The 13,950-nt window shown below is 48.6% G+C and overlaps 1 long non-coding RNA gene across 2 annotated transcripts; it reads left to right on the top strand.

Annotated features, from left to right (window-relative positions):
* Positions 1-7,184: 7,184 nt before the first annotated feature.
* On the top strand, positions 7,185-13,590 carry LOC110148657 (uncharacterized). Of its 2 annotated transcripts, XR_002317223.2 has the most exons (5): positions 7,185-7,869; positions 8,102-8,780; positions 10,306-10,370; positions 11,864-11,914; positions 12,045-13,590. It is a non-coding gene; the product is annotated as an uncharacterized lncRNA (long non-coding RNA). The 2 variants fall into 2 exon arrangements; XR_011491392.1 differs by having other exon boundaries at positions 7,185-8,780.
* Positions 13,591-13,950: the final 360 nt, after the last annotated feature.

The following is a 13,950-nucleotide window of genomic DNA, read 5'->3' as shown; positions in this document are numbered from 1 at the left end:
AGCACAAGGAGTGCTCAGAGGAATAAAGGAAAACTCAGACTTCACCATATGAGACAGAATTCTCATGTTGGCACAGAACTCACTGTGGGGTATGGGAGATTGAATAATGGCCTTGCAAACATAGCCATGCTCTGGTACCAGGACTCCATGAATAGATTGTTATATGCCAAAAGGGGTTATGAAGGTGTGATTGATAGGGGCTTTAATATAGGAAGATTTCTAGAGTATCTAGTTGGGGTAGAGGCCAATCTAGTCACCTGATCCCTTAAAAAGAGAACTTTCTCTAGCCAGGGGCAGTAGAGATGCTGCAGAAAGAGAGGGCATGGAGATCCCAGGCATGAGAAGGAGTCAATGTCTCTGAGATGCAGTGCATACAAGGACCAGACAGAGGCCTCTGGAGCTAAGGGTGTCCCCTCAGCTGACAGCCAGCAAGGACTTCAGCCCTACAACCACAAGCATCTAGGATCCTACAAACAACCAGAAGGCACTTGGAAGTGAAGTCCTCTCCAGTGCCTCCAGTAAGAAATGCAGCCCTGATGACATCTTGACTTTAGCCTACGGTGACTGTGGCAAACCTTTGACCTACAGAGACAGTGATAAAATAAATCTGTATTGTTTTAAGCCGATTTGCTATGCCAGCAATAGAAGACCAATACACAGTGCCTACAGGTCGTGAAGAAGTTAGAAACTAAACTCTTTGGCGACCATATACATTTACCAAGCATATTGGAAGTACAGCCACTGCTACCATTTGTGCTGTTTGCTGAGATCCAGGCCCCATGCTTGTGGCTCCCACAGCCTTCTCCTCCTAAAAACATCATATCACCCTTCAAGATAGCTTATTGTATGGCTACCAAGGCCCATGGACCATCAGACCTTGGGCCCCTAGGGTACCAGACAGGATAAATTAAGGCCAAGATCTTTTGCTGGGAGAATCTTAGGGGAATTTCATTGGAACTAAACATATCCTATATAATAGGAATCAAGTAATGTTCCAAACAAAGTAATTTTTCCCTAAAGATTTCACAAGCCCCGTGATGCACTAACGTCCTGAAATCCTTCTCACTGATGGCACTCCTTCCAACTCTGTAACACCTTGCATCTGTTTGATGGGTCATGCAGACAGGTGGGGATTTATGAGTGGCAGAAGGGTAGAGACAGGGAGCAGGCAGAGAAAACTTTGCTGGGAAGACAGCTTATTGCTACTTCCACCTTGAACTTTGATATTTTAAGTAGGTCATGCCCAACACACCGGGGCAAAACTCCTTTAGTTGTGGTCTCTCGTGCCACTAAGGTAAAAGTCACCAACCATTTTCCTCTCTTCTCACCCCTTTTCTTGCTCGCAGGGGCTGAAACTGGTTCAAAGATTTGGGTGCATAATGGTTTAAAACAAGACCCAGCAAACTCAGTCAGTTGGACCAGAAAGACCCAGAAACACTGTCTGGTCTTTCAGTGACCTCCCTTTTTATTAATAAAGATCTCCAGGTGCCTGGGAGAGAAGGTAGACTAGCTGTCCCTCTCTGAGATTCCTTCTAGTTTTAACATTAGATGTGTGTGTGTGTGTGTGTGTGTGTGTGTGTGTGTGCATGTGTGTTAGTCAGTCATGTCTGACTCTTTGCAACCCCATGAACTGTAGTCTCCTCTGTCAATAGGATTCTCCAGGCAAGAATACTGGAGTTAGTTTCCGTTCCCTTCTCCAGAGGATCTTCCTCACCCAGGGATCGAACTTGGGTCTCCTGAATGGCAGGGAGATGCTTCACCATCTGAGCCATGAAGGAAACCCCTAACATTAGATACCTGGCCTGACTTAATCATTACTTCCATCCCCCTTTTACTGATGAGAAAGGAAGTTTGCGGGGTTTATGTAAGGTGCCAGAGGTTCCAGAAATGTCCAGAAGGAGCTGCTGTGAGACACAAAAGATTATTTGTCATGTTTTCCAGCAAACAGTAACCCTGACCAAGGCCGAGCTCTGCCAGGATCATACATGAAATTCCTCATTTCCTTCTCATGCAAATCGAGCAGTGGAAAACCCATTTCACCAAAATCCAGAGGAGTGAGAAATCGTGCCCAAGGCCACACTCAGTAAGAGGGACTTGGACCTAGAAGTCTGGCATGAGGGCTCAAGCTGTGAATGTCTGCACCGGCAGCCTCCCTGTGACAGGAGGAGAGGGGACTTTGCAGTTGGCTCTTTAAAGGATGGGCTGATACTAACCATGATGGGGTACCAGAGGCTGCTGCTGGCCAGAGGGCCTATCATGGGGCCAAGGTCAGAGTCAGCATGGAATGCTGGGAATGCTGGAGAATCATCAAAACTGACCTTGAAAACCTCCTGCAAAGTCCAGTAGATACAGCTATGAGATGGGCCCTCTCAGTGATAGAGCAGCAGGAGGTAGGCAGGCTGGGATGACCAGGGACGGCCCAGGCGTTTCGGCCCCCACGAGAGCAGAGGCTTAAGGCCAAAGTCCCCACGGCCCCAGACCCAGCCAGCTCCCCTTTTGCAGCCCCGGAGCTTCTCGGGCTATGGTGGCACGTTCCTGTAGACTGAGTCATGGGGGTCGCTTCCTGTGCAGACACAAAGGGACCGCCTCCAGGGACTGCCCCGCTCCAGCCACTGGACTGGCCACAGACCCACGCAGCCAGACAGCAGACGACATCATAACCACAGCGGTGGGCTGGCCCGCCGGGTGACATCACAGGCCCCAGAGAGCTCCAACATATGCTACCAGTTGAGAGAGGGGAAGCAGGGTCATGGGGCCTCCAAGGCCAGCCACTGCTGTTCTTCTGGAACCCTCTGGAGATCCTTCCCAGCAGCTTCTTAGATGAATCGTCGACTTACAGCTTGGATTGCAGAGGCATAAGAATTATTACTAAAAGCAGACCAGCCAAAGGAGAGAAATGGACTCACAGTAAACCTCAGTACACAGAGAGAGACACACATCATTCAGAGTGTTTCCACCTTTCTACTTTGAGTTTTTACAAACATAGTTCTACAGAATATAATTATTTACACATTTAAAAAACAAAAATGGCACATATGATAGGTACTGTTTTGTAGCTTACTTTAAACAAACTTTTAAATCAGATGTGGGCACTTACTGCATCATTAATTACTCTGCTAAGTAATTTTTAATCACGGGGCTTCCCTGGTGGCTCAGCCAGTGAAGAATCCGTGTATTACTCTCGTACTGAACCTAGCACTAGTATTCCTCCAGAACTGAATCTAGTACTACTATTACTCTGAATCTTGCAGTATTGGAGGGAGGCTCAGCTCTGAAATCTTGAGTGAAAATCATATACAGCCTATACTGATCTTGAAAATCTCCTATAAATGTCCAGTTGCTACAGTTGTATAGAATGTGTGTGGTGTGGCGTGTGTTAGTCATTTAGCCATGTCTGACTCTTTGTGACCCATGGAATGTAGCCTTCCAGGCTCCTCAGTCCAAGGAATTCTCCAGGCAAGAATATGGAGTGGGTTGCCATTCCTTTTTCCAGGAGATCTTTGCAACCCAGGGATTGAACCTGGGTTTCCTGCATTGCACACAGATTCTTTAGCGTCTGGGCCACCAGGGAAGCCCATAGTTGTATAGAATATGACCTTTCAAAGCTAAACTTTTACTCTGATGTTGGAGCAGATCCTTGTTTTTTTGTTTTTAGTTTTTTTCTGGTTGAACATGAAAGAGAAATAGATGGCTCGTAGTTATAGGCATTTGATTCAAAACATTTCTCTATTTTCATCATACCAATATTATTACTAACTACTTAGTGCATAGAGCTGACTACCCACAAGTTAGATGCAAACATGACCCAGTTTCACCATTTTGGACCTTCCTCAGCCTCAGTTTGGAGTAGGAAATGGCAACCCACTCCAGTATCCTTGCCTGGGGTATCCCGTGGACAGTGGAGACTGGCATGGGGTCGCAAAGAGTCAGCCACGACTGAGTGACTGAACAACCTCTTTTACCTCCTCACTAAGGACCAAGGAGATCTGAGGGTTGGAACAGTCCCACCACAGAGACCATGCTCTATAGCATCATAGCTGCACAGAAGATCAGCGCTTGAAGGGGCGTCCTGGGATCGTCTCATCCCCCTCTGCCATTTTCCAGTTGGAACTGAAGCTGGAGGAGAGGAAGGGGCCCCCCACTAGGTCAGCAGCAGCTGGGCTACATGCTATCAGGGCCCTCAAGTAGCTTTTCACATGGTCCTTGAGTGGCCCGGTGGGGTCACCGGACTCCCACTCCTGGATTCTTTTATATAAACACGGCTGTCTTGGGAGTGTCCACAGGCTATGGGTATTGATTAACTTATCTGATCGCCACAGCAACTCAGGCACGTATGGAGAACAATGCTCATCTGCCTTTTACAACTAGGAAACTCGGGCTTGGAAGGGTTGGGTGACTTGTCCACCAACACAGAGCTGGTCCCTGGGGTTACCTTGGGTCATTCATCTGATACCAACTCCAGGGCGTTTTGGCACACTTCCTCTCACCCACTGTGTCACGCTGTGTTTCATAAGATGATGGAGAAATAGAGCCACTTCTCTGGAAGTAGTTAGGGCAGTACCTTCTGGGTCCCACAGTGGGATATAGGGGCTCCTAATTCCAGGGCCAAGTTCTGGGTGCCCTGCTCATCCATATAGAGTGCTTATGCTACTTAGAAGAAGGTGCTCCACTCTGGGGAGGCCCCTGTCAGTTCACGGCCTGGTGACAGACAAGAGATGGATTTCAGCCACTGCCCTCTGCCTGGCAGGGGCTAAGCTGATGCTGCTGTGCAGAATGAGACTCCCCCCGCCAAATGCAAAGGCTTGTTTGCATCGCTCAACCGAGTTTTCTGCTGATGACTACAGATCTCTATCGCCCTGGCTAAACACGTACTTGTTAAGAGTCATCTTCTCCCTCCCCAGTTTGTTGTTCAAGCTTTTTAAAGATGCAGAATTTCTTCCAGCCAGGCTGCCCTCTCTTCGATCCTGCTGGGAAAATGAGAGAAAATAGTGGGTCCATCAGGTTGCTGAACATGCAAAGCTAGAAGTTTCTGCCTGAGATGTCAGTCCTTTCTGTTGCAGGCACTGAGCTCGTGGGAAGTCAAGAAAGAACAGAACTGCAGAACCTCTCCCTTCTGTGGTCAGCCAGTGCCCCGGGCCAGGTGGTGTCACTTGCACCCCTGCCCTTTCCAGAATGCTCTCTGCTCTTCTTCCTGGGGAGCCCTTCTCCCTCTTTCCTGTCTCCCTTCCTGGGAAGCCAGTCTGAGCCCCTCTGGGCCCTCAAGAGCTCTCTCCTCCACCTTCCCCGGAATTTCACTCACTGTCCCGTCAGCACGGAAAGTGCTGACTGGCAGTCAGTAACTTCCCTGCCTTCATCTCCGGGTGATGAGCGGCTCAAAGGCTGGAAATGTGTCTTAATGATCTCTGTAACTTGAAAGCCTTTGTCAGTGATCTCATGTCCTCAAACTTCCCAATTTTTTTGTGTTAACTTTTTTCTTTAATGGGAATCAATGGCTCAAGCTTCCAACCCTCAGATTTCAGGAAGTCCACTGCCCTCCCTGGAACAATGTGTCTGAAAGTGGCCTAGGGACTCACTTCCAATTACCTAGACGATGAGCCACCTAGACCTGGGGTCCTCATCCTCCTGGTCTGAGGGACCACACCCAAGCTGGGTTACATTCTAGACTTGGTCTTCTGGCCCTGGCAGCTGTTGTCTGGGCAACCAGATTCCCATGGTCCTCAAGCTCTCCAAGCCCTGGGCAGCTGGTTTCCTAGACAACAGCTGCAAACCACCGGCATTTGAAAGCAGACTTCCTGGCCATTGGCAGCTGTGCAGTCCCCCACCAACGAGAGTGCTTTCTCTCCAAGATGCGGCCACCTCCTTGGGAGCCAGAGCACCCTGCCGCCTTGGCCCCTGCCTCTCTGGGGTGATAGGAGGCTTGGGTTCCTGTGGCTTCTCCTCTTGCCAACCCAGGCTGAGAGGTTTCTCTGAGGCAAGAAAGCCAATCCCATGTCCGTGACCTGTGGCCTTCATCCCCAACTCCAACGACGCCCGAGCAGTGGCCCAACGTGTAGAGCCTGGAGGCTCCCCCTGCTGCAACACCGACACGCGTAGGCACACACATACGGACACGCACATGCACACACATGTGCACACACGTGCTCACGCTTGCTCTCACTCCCAAGTGTGGTCCTCTGAACCGCCTGCCCCTCACTCAGCCTGCTTTTCTGCACCTCCTTCCCACAGTGCCCTCCTCTCCTTGGCACCTCCCCACCTTCTTCACATGAGAACGCCACCTGCCTGCCTGACAGACTCGTCCTAAAGGCTGGGGTCGTGAACACCACCCACACAGATCAGGAACAACTCGATACAGGGCCCTGGATATTTGGGCTTCTCGGCCATCACACCCTGGGCCCTCTTTTTCTAGCCTCTCCCAGGCTTACCGCCCATTCGCTCACCCATGGGACTCTTCTGATATCTCCCTCTTCTCCTCTTTCCTGACTCTGGCCTCTCTCCCCCTGCCCACCAGAAAAGATCTGGAGTTCTTCTTACAGTATCAGGTGAGTTACCCTCTCTGCGTCCACGTCCTGGGGTGAGGGGTGGGGGGGGGAGAGGTCTGTGCTTGTCCTGATCCGAAAGGCCCTCTATGGCTTTTTTTTCTAAACCAAAGTGTCACCCAGCATCATCAGCTACATCATCCCTTCCGTCTTCTCTTTTTTCTTTCATTTGGCTGTGCCACAGCATACAGGATCTTAGTTCCCCTACCAGGGATGGACCCCGCACCTCCTGCAATGGAAGCACAGAGTCTTACCCACCGGACCACCAGGGAAGTCCCCCTTCCATCTTTTCCACCTTTAGCTCTTGTTCATCAGAACAGTTCAGAGGCTTTGCAGGAGCCCCTTGGTTGCCACCCTGCCCCTCGCCGGGCACCTGCCCCTCCCCGGGCACCTGCCCCTCCCTGGGCACCTGCCCCCAGCCACGCAGGCAGGGCCCTGAGGCCCGTGGAGGTGAATGTTGGTCATGGGTTCTGCAGCTTTGGCCTTTCACACTGGCACAGTGGGGATGCGTGAGCAAACGCTGTTTCTTTATGTGTTTGGAGGGGAGAGTGGATACATAGGGTGGGGTTGGAAGTCATGTGAGTGCGTGTTATATGTGTGTGTGTGGGCACATGTGAGCACGTGTGACAGGGCTGGAGACTGTGTGCATGCTCGTGCTCGTCCCGGAAGTGGTGTGCGTGTGCACACATGACCATCTGTGCTCTGGGCTGGAGGTGGTGTGTGTGTGCTCACGTTCGCCCGAGATGGAGGTCAGCGGGCAGGCTGGGAGACATTTGTATATGATTTGAGATTTCCCAGGCCACCTCTTGCCAAGTGGTTTCCTCTGAAGCTCAGAGTCAGCCCATATGGCCTGGGATGGAAAATACCAGTGTCAGCGGCCAGGCCCTGACTCATTCTGAAAGCCCGCAGGCCTGCTGCTGGCGGCTGGGAGCCCTGCCCTCCGGCCGGCTGGCCCCTGACTCCAGGTGGTGCCTCTGAGGACCCAGGTTCCCTCCCCAAGGTTCGGAGGGCCTTGAAAACCCTTCACTCCCTCCATCACCGGACTCCCTCCCTCGGCCCGGCTCCCCTCCTCAGAACACAGCTCCATCTCCCACCTCTGCACTCTGCGTTCAAAATGCCCCCAACCGGAGCCTTCCCAGGAGGGCCTGGAGTGTCAGCGAAGCCCCACAGGTCCTGGTGGCCACGTCGGCAGGGCGCAGCATCACCTCTGCTGAGGCGGGGCCCCTGAGACTGCGTCCAGCAGAGAAACCATAGGAACACCCACCTTTTCATACCAGACCATCATCCTGTCCAAGACCCCTCCGCTGCTCCTGATCCTTGCCCCCACCCTGCGGTGAGAGTCCCCGGCGGCAGCTGGGGACCTGGGGTGAGGCTGGGGGGTGTTTGAGAGCACGCCGAGTCAGCACAGCAGGAGGCCACTCAGACCCGGACATCCTGATGCAGCGAAAGGCAGCTCCCGGGTGGCCACATCAAAGGGCCCCAGGGTGGGGCCACCCTCTGTGCTGGGAGCTGCACCCCACATGCAGGGTGTCGTCCTGAGCGGAGGCCACCCTGTAATTTCACAGGGTGTATCTTCTGCTGCTCCGTGGAGGATCTGTTCTGATATTCAGCTGGAGTGGATCGGAACCACCATGCTGGTGATGTATATGTAGATGCCCAGCGAGCCGAAAGGCTGATTCACTGGCCCTGCTGTCATTGAATATTCTCCCTTGGGGGAGCGGCGGGGCGAGGGGGGAGTCCCTACCCCCCACCACCTGTCTAGCACCCCCTACGATTGCTTATGCATTTGGAGCTTCACTGTCATTCAGACACCCAAAAAGCCTCCCAGGCTAGCAAATTTCTTCTGACTGAACTACAGCGTCTACTTCCGCCTCTAGTCCCCTCTTCCTTCCTGGTATTAATAGATGGTGAACAGAGCCAAATGGAAATGTCACGCAGCCTTGTCTTCCCAAATCCTCTCCTAGCTCCCCTGTTTCTCTGCAATCTAATCCCTCCCTCCCGTGTCTGCTCCTGATTTCTACATAAAGCCTCAGCTGCTGCTCCGGGTCCCAGGATGCTCTCTCTGAAATGACCAGCGCAAACCAGCATGGACCTCCACACCGCTTGGGAGGACGCTGCCTCGGGGAAACAGAGCTGGACCCAGGGAGCATAACTGCTCTGCTTACAGGCTGTGTTATCATTGCTGGAAAAACCCGCAGACAGGAACCTTGTTACCGCCGGAGGAACGTTCTGATTATCGTGACAGTGGGTTCTGAATTTTACTCTCTCCAAAAGAAATTTAAAAGTCCAATTTAAAGCTTATTTTGAGGTCCACTTTTTTGCCAGATAACAGAAAATGACACAATGTAGTCATTCCTTGACAAATTGAGTTCCTGCCACTACCTGTGGGGACTCTGTGGGATGAACAGGCAGGACCAGACATTCCCGGCCTCCTCTCCCACCAGCTGTTGCCTGATTCCTGGATCTCTGGATGTTGACGGGGACTGGATGCCTGGTCCACGTCCTCAGCTGTCCCCTAATGATGCCTATGTGTGCATGCTCAGTCACTAAGTCGTGTCTGACTCTTTGCGACCCTCGGACTGCAGCCCACCAGGCTCCTCTGTCCATGGGATTTTTCAGGAAGAATCCTGGAATGGGTTACCACCTCCTCCTCCAGAGGGTCTTCCCAGGGATTGCGTTGGCCGCAGATTCTTTACCGCTCAGCCACCTGGGAGGCACCTGATGATGCCCACAGGATGTAAAACTTGTCTTCCAGGGTTTGGTCTTTGGGAGCCGAGGTCTCAGGAAAACAGAGGTGGGGCAGTCTTTGCTCCAGGTGAGAGAGGCAAATCTGGACAACTCAGCCCTCTGGCCCCCACCTGCCGTTCTTGTTACAAGAAATGAAACATTCAATCAATCAATTGATTAGACGTTGCATATTTTTTTTAGTTATTCTACATTTGAGAAGGTCTGGCCTTAGTATATAGAAGCTACTACTTGGTATGTAGTAGAAATACGGGCTTTGGAGAAAACAGACGTGGATTTGTAAATCAAAGTGTGAATGAGTGACACACAAGAATTCAAATGTGACCTGAACTCACTCTTGACTGGTGTGAGACCTCGGTGTTAAAAAGTCAATTTCAGTACAGTTACATTTAGGATATACTTATATACAAATGCTGTACAATCTCATTTTCAGGGTTGTGTAATAGTCTATCTTAAGATTCTGTTTCTAGTTCTATTTCATATTGTATGTTGGACATCCACAGAATTTCTAATGTTTTGACGAATAAAAAATTCTTCCTAATGAAAGAGAGACACATTTAGTAGAAGGTCTCTATTTTGTTTTTTCTCTTAAGATGTTCATTGTTTTGTTTTGTTTTTTTAATTGTAAAAGTCACACAAATTTGCCATGGGAAGTTTTACAAATGTAAAAATTATGTAAATAGAAACTTTAAAGTCACCCACAATCCCCTCAGAAATGCCAGAAACAAACATTGTAAATATTTTGACATATTTTCTTCTGACCTTTTGTATCTGTGTGTGGGTATGTGTAGATTTACATAATTATGCTAGTTTTTTACATACACTTTGCATCACTTTTTGCTTTCTGTTTCTTTGTTTTCTTATATCTACTGTTACACCATGAGTTCTTTGAATTTCCCACTAAGATATCTGTGAAGACATCAAAGAACAAAATGAAACAGAAACTTAAATTTTTTAAAAATCTTTTTAGCATATCGTGTCTTGGTGCTGTGTTTAATATATCTTATGTTATCTCTCTTCACAGCAGCCGTAGATGGGAGGCATTATTTTTGTCCTATTTTGCAGATCAGGAAACTAAGATTTAGACAGGTGAGTAATGTGTACAAGGTAACAGATTGTAAGTTGTGAAAACAAGACTAAATCAATGTCTATGATCCCACACCACACCATTCACTCATTCACTCTACAAATGATGAGTACTTCTCTTGCCAGGCGTTGCTCTAGAAGAGCTCAATGATCAGAACAGGTGAAAAGAAATGCCCTCTTTGGGTTACTTTCTATTGGAGTTCAGTGGGTTAAAAACAGATGATGAGTAAAAGAAATATAAACATCATACAGTAAAATAAATGGTTATTAGTCCTGTGAAGAATAACAGGGAAGGAAGAGGAGGTGAGGTGGAAGAGCATCACCTCCTGAAACAGAGCGCTTAGGACAGACCTCACCGAGACAGTGTATTTGAGCAAAGTCTTGACGGAGGTCAAGGAGGGCATCTGGGGAAGAATGTCCCCCAGAGAGAGAAGCACATGCAAAGTGCCCAAGTCCAAAGGTACTTGAACTGTGAGCAGGAGCGGGTGTGGGAGGATATAAGACTTGAGATTTGAGTCATGGGGTCCAGTCGCTCTTGCAAACCAGTGTTAAGATGCTGGCTTTTCCTTTAGATGAGATGGGAAGGCATGAGAAGGCTGGAGAATGACACGCTTCAGCTTGTATTATAAAAGAATTCTTTTGGCTTTTGCGTGGAGAAAAGACTATACAAGTGAACAGGAATTTAAAAGAGAAGAGTTAAAACTATACTCAACATTTTGCAATACACTGTAAGGGAAAAGAATCTGCAAAAGAAAAAGTGGGTTTAGGTGGCTCAGGCAGTAAAGAATCTGCCTGCAATGGGGGAGACATGGGTTTGATCCCTGGGTCAGAAAGATCCCTGGAGAAGGGAATGGTTAACCACTCCAGTGTTCTTGCCTGGACAACCCCACAGCCTTGTGGGTTACTGTCCGAGAGATGCAGATGGAATTGGACACAAAGAATTGATGTACTGAGTAAGTAACACACACACTATAAGGGAAAACAATCTGCAAAAGAAAAAAGTATATATATACACATTGATGTATAAGCGAATCATTATGCTGCATACCTGAAACTAACATGATATTGTAAATCAACTATACTCCGGTTAAAAATGTTTTTTTTTTAAGCATTAAGAAGCTATTGCCACATCCAATGGAGGGGTGTAGACCTAGGTGATAGAAGGCAAGGCGAGAGCGATCAGAGTCCAGATCCACTTTGGAGGAGGCAGAGAGCACATAAGAGTGGGTGTCTGAGAGTTACTCCAGAGGATGTTCAAAGCTTTCAGGTTACATGAGGTCACCTGGGAGGTGTCATAGAGAAGAAAGACTCCAGAGAATCGAGCCTAGGGCCATTAACAAGAAGTTGAAAAGAAACTAAGAAAGCTGTGGTGGTGAGATGGGAAAGGGGTCTCTTTGGAGAGTCTGACTTGACTCTCAGGCAAACTGAGTCAGGCAAATGGCCGATGTCTGATCTGCATTAGTTTATCACAGTTTCACCCCTCATCTTCTCCCCAGTTTACGGCAGTGGGAAGTGGAAGCTCAGAGAGAAGAGAAGAATGATCCCAGGTATCGGATGAGGATGGAAAGGAGCTTGGATCGAAACCTTTCTCTGGGGATGCGGTGGGCAGCCGTCTTGGGCCGGCTGTGTCCTGCACCTGGGCATCAGACTGCCTCTGCCTCTCTCTTTCTACCCTAGCCCTCGACTGTGACAGAAAGACACTTGATCAAGCCTCCTCCCTCCAAGGATGAGATAGTTCTGAGCCGTCTTCCACACCATCTCCCAGAGCTCCCCAGTGGGGATGGGGCCTCGTTACCTGGTCACCACTGAGGGTTGATGATGTTTCTTACCATCCCTGCAGCATCGCTTGGCCATTCTCTTAGTGGGATTCCCCAAATTGCCCCCCAATACTTCCCTTACCCTTGAATTCTCATCTCAGGAACTTCTTCTGAAGAAACTCAAATGTGGACTCGTCCGTATTGTGGACAAAGAGAGTTACCTGTCATTTCAGTCAACAAAGTAAAATGTTGAGGCTGTAAAGTCATCAGCCACTGCAACTGTCCCCCACCCCGTCCCTCAATGGTGTACCTTGAGGGGATTCAGGGTGGAAAAAAACAGGATGCTGGCGCTAGATAGTTAAGGTGCATATCAAAAGAATAATTTAATTTAGTCCAGACACTTGCATCTTCTCATACATAGAAAAGAGTCAATTCATTAACTTAAGATGTCTGTTTTTTCTTTAATTAGATTACTATCTTTGCTGTTTGACCACCTGAGTTTTTTTTTTTTTTCTTTTTCTTTTGGAAGAAACTCGTATATATCCTGGCTCCTCCCTTACCTCTTCAGAGCAGCCCCTCCAAGAGGCTGTATCTTGGGCTACAGTGCTCAGTAAGTCTGCCAAGTAAAATATTCATTTTCAGCTTCTAGGTTGTGCATTTTTATTCAGTTGACAGCCTGATGAACAAGGACTCATAGCCTGGGGAGGAAAACAGATCATCTCAGAGGCCCTGCTGTGTCTGCAGTCAGGGGCCTGGGGGTGGGGTCCCTACGCACATGGAGCCTGTGTGTGAGACACGTGAATGAGGGCACACATCCTCGTGTACACGTGGGTGGCTGTCCATGTCTCTGGGCAAGCTCATGAGCTAAAAATAGGAAAGGAAAATGTAAGCAGCTTCTTATGTAAATATTGGGCAACTGAATAATTTTCTTTTGTTTCTAGTCATTTCAGTCTCTGAAACTTTGCTGCTCTTTCCCTTGGATGGAGGGTGGGACTGGAGGTGGGGGAAAATGAGGTTATTTTGGTCCTGGGGAATTCAGGGTCCCTCACTCAATGCATGTATCCCCTTTCTCTCCCACCCACTTGAGCCTCCAAAGGAAAGATCTACTGAAGAGACGAGGTTCCTGTTACCTTGGCAAAGGATGATGCCAAGGGGATGCCTCTGCTCGTCTGGATAGCAGACAATCCACAGAGAGACACAGGCTCAGCCAGTTGCTGCCCCCGGCCATTCCACCCTGTTATCCCAGCTCCAGAGAAAAGGAGAGGCAGGTACCTGAGTTGAAACAGTTCTAGGTTTGACGGTGGAAGCAGAGATTTGCAGTTCACTTCCATTTGTGACAAAGTTAAATCATTCAACCCTTCTGAGTCTAGGAAAGGGAATGACAGGAGCCTGCCTCTCAATCTTCAGGGTGGCTGTGAGTCTCAGATGTGTGTAGGAGCCAGTGAAGAACATCTGAAAAACCAGGTTTTGGAACCAGACAGGTTCAAATCTTGACTCTGCCCTTCCTGTGATCTTGGGGAATAAATGAATCTCTCTGACTCTGTTTTCACATGTGTGAACATACTTTAGGTGAATGTTTAAATAAATACAGTTGACCCTTGAACAACATGGGTTTGGACTGCATAGATCCATTTACACACAGATTTTTTTTTCAATAAATATATTGGAGATTGTTTTGGAAATTTGAGAAAATTTGGAAAAAATACAAAATACACAAGCAGCCTAAAAATATCTAAAAATTAAGAAAAAATTAGAAATGTCATGAATGCCTAAAATATATGTAGGTACTACACAATAGGCAGAAAGTGAATAGAAGTTTTAATATA

This window comes from Odocoileus virginianus, chromosome 15, assembly GCF_023699985.2.
Source record: "Odocoileus virginianus isolate 20LAN1187 ecotype Illinois chromosome 15, Ovbor_1.2, whole genome shotgun sequence".
Classification (NCBI taxonomy): Eukaryota; Metazoa; Chordata; class Mammalia; order Artiodactyla; family Cervidae; genus Odocoileus; species Odocoileus virginianus.
This window is presented reverse-complemented; position numbering and strand designations above follow the sequence as displayed.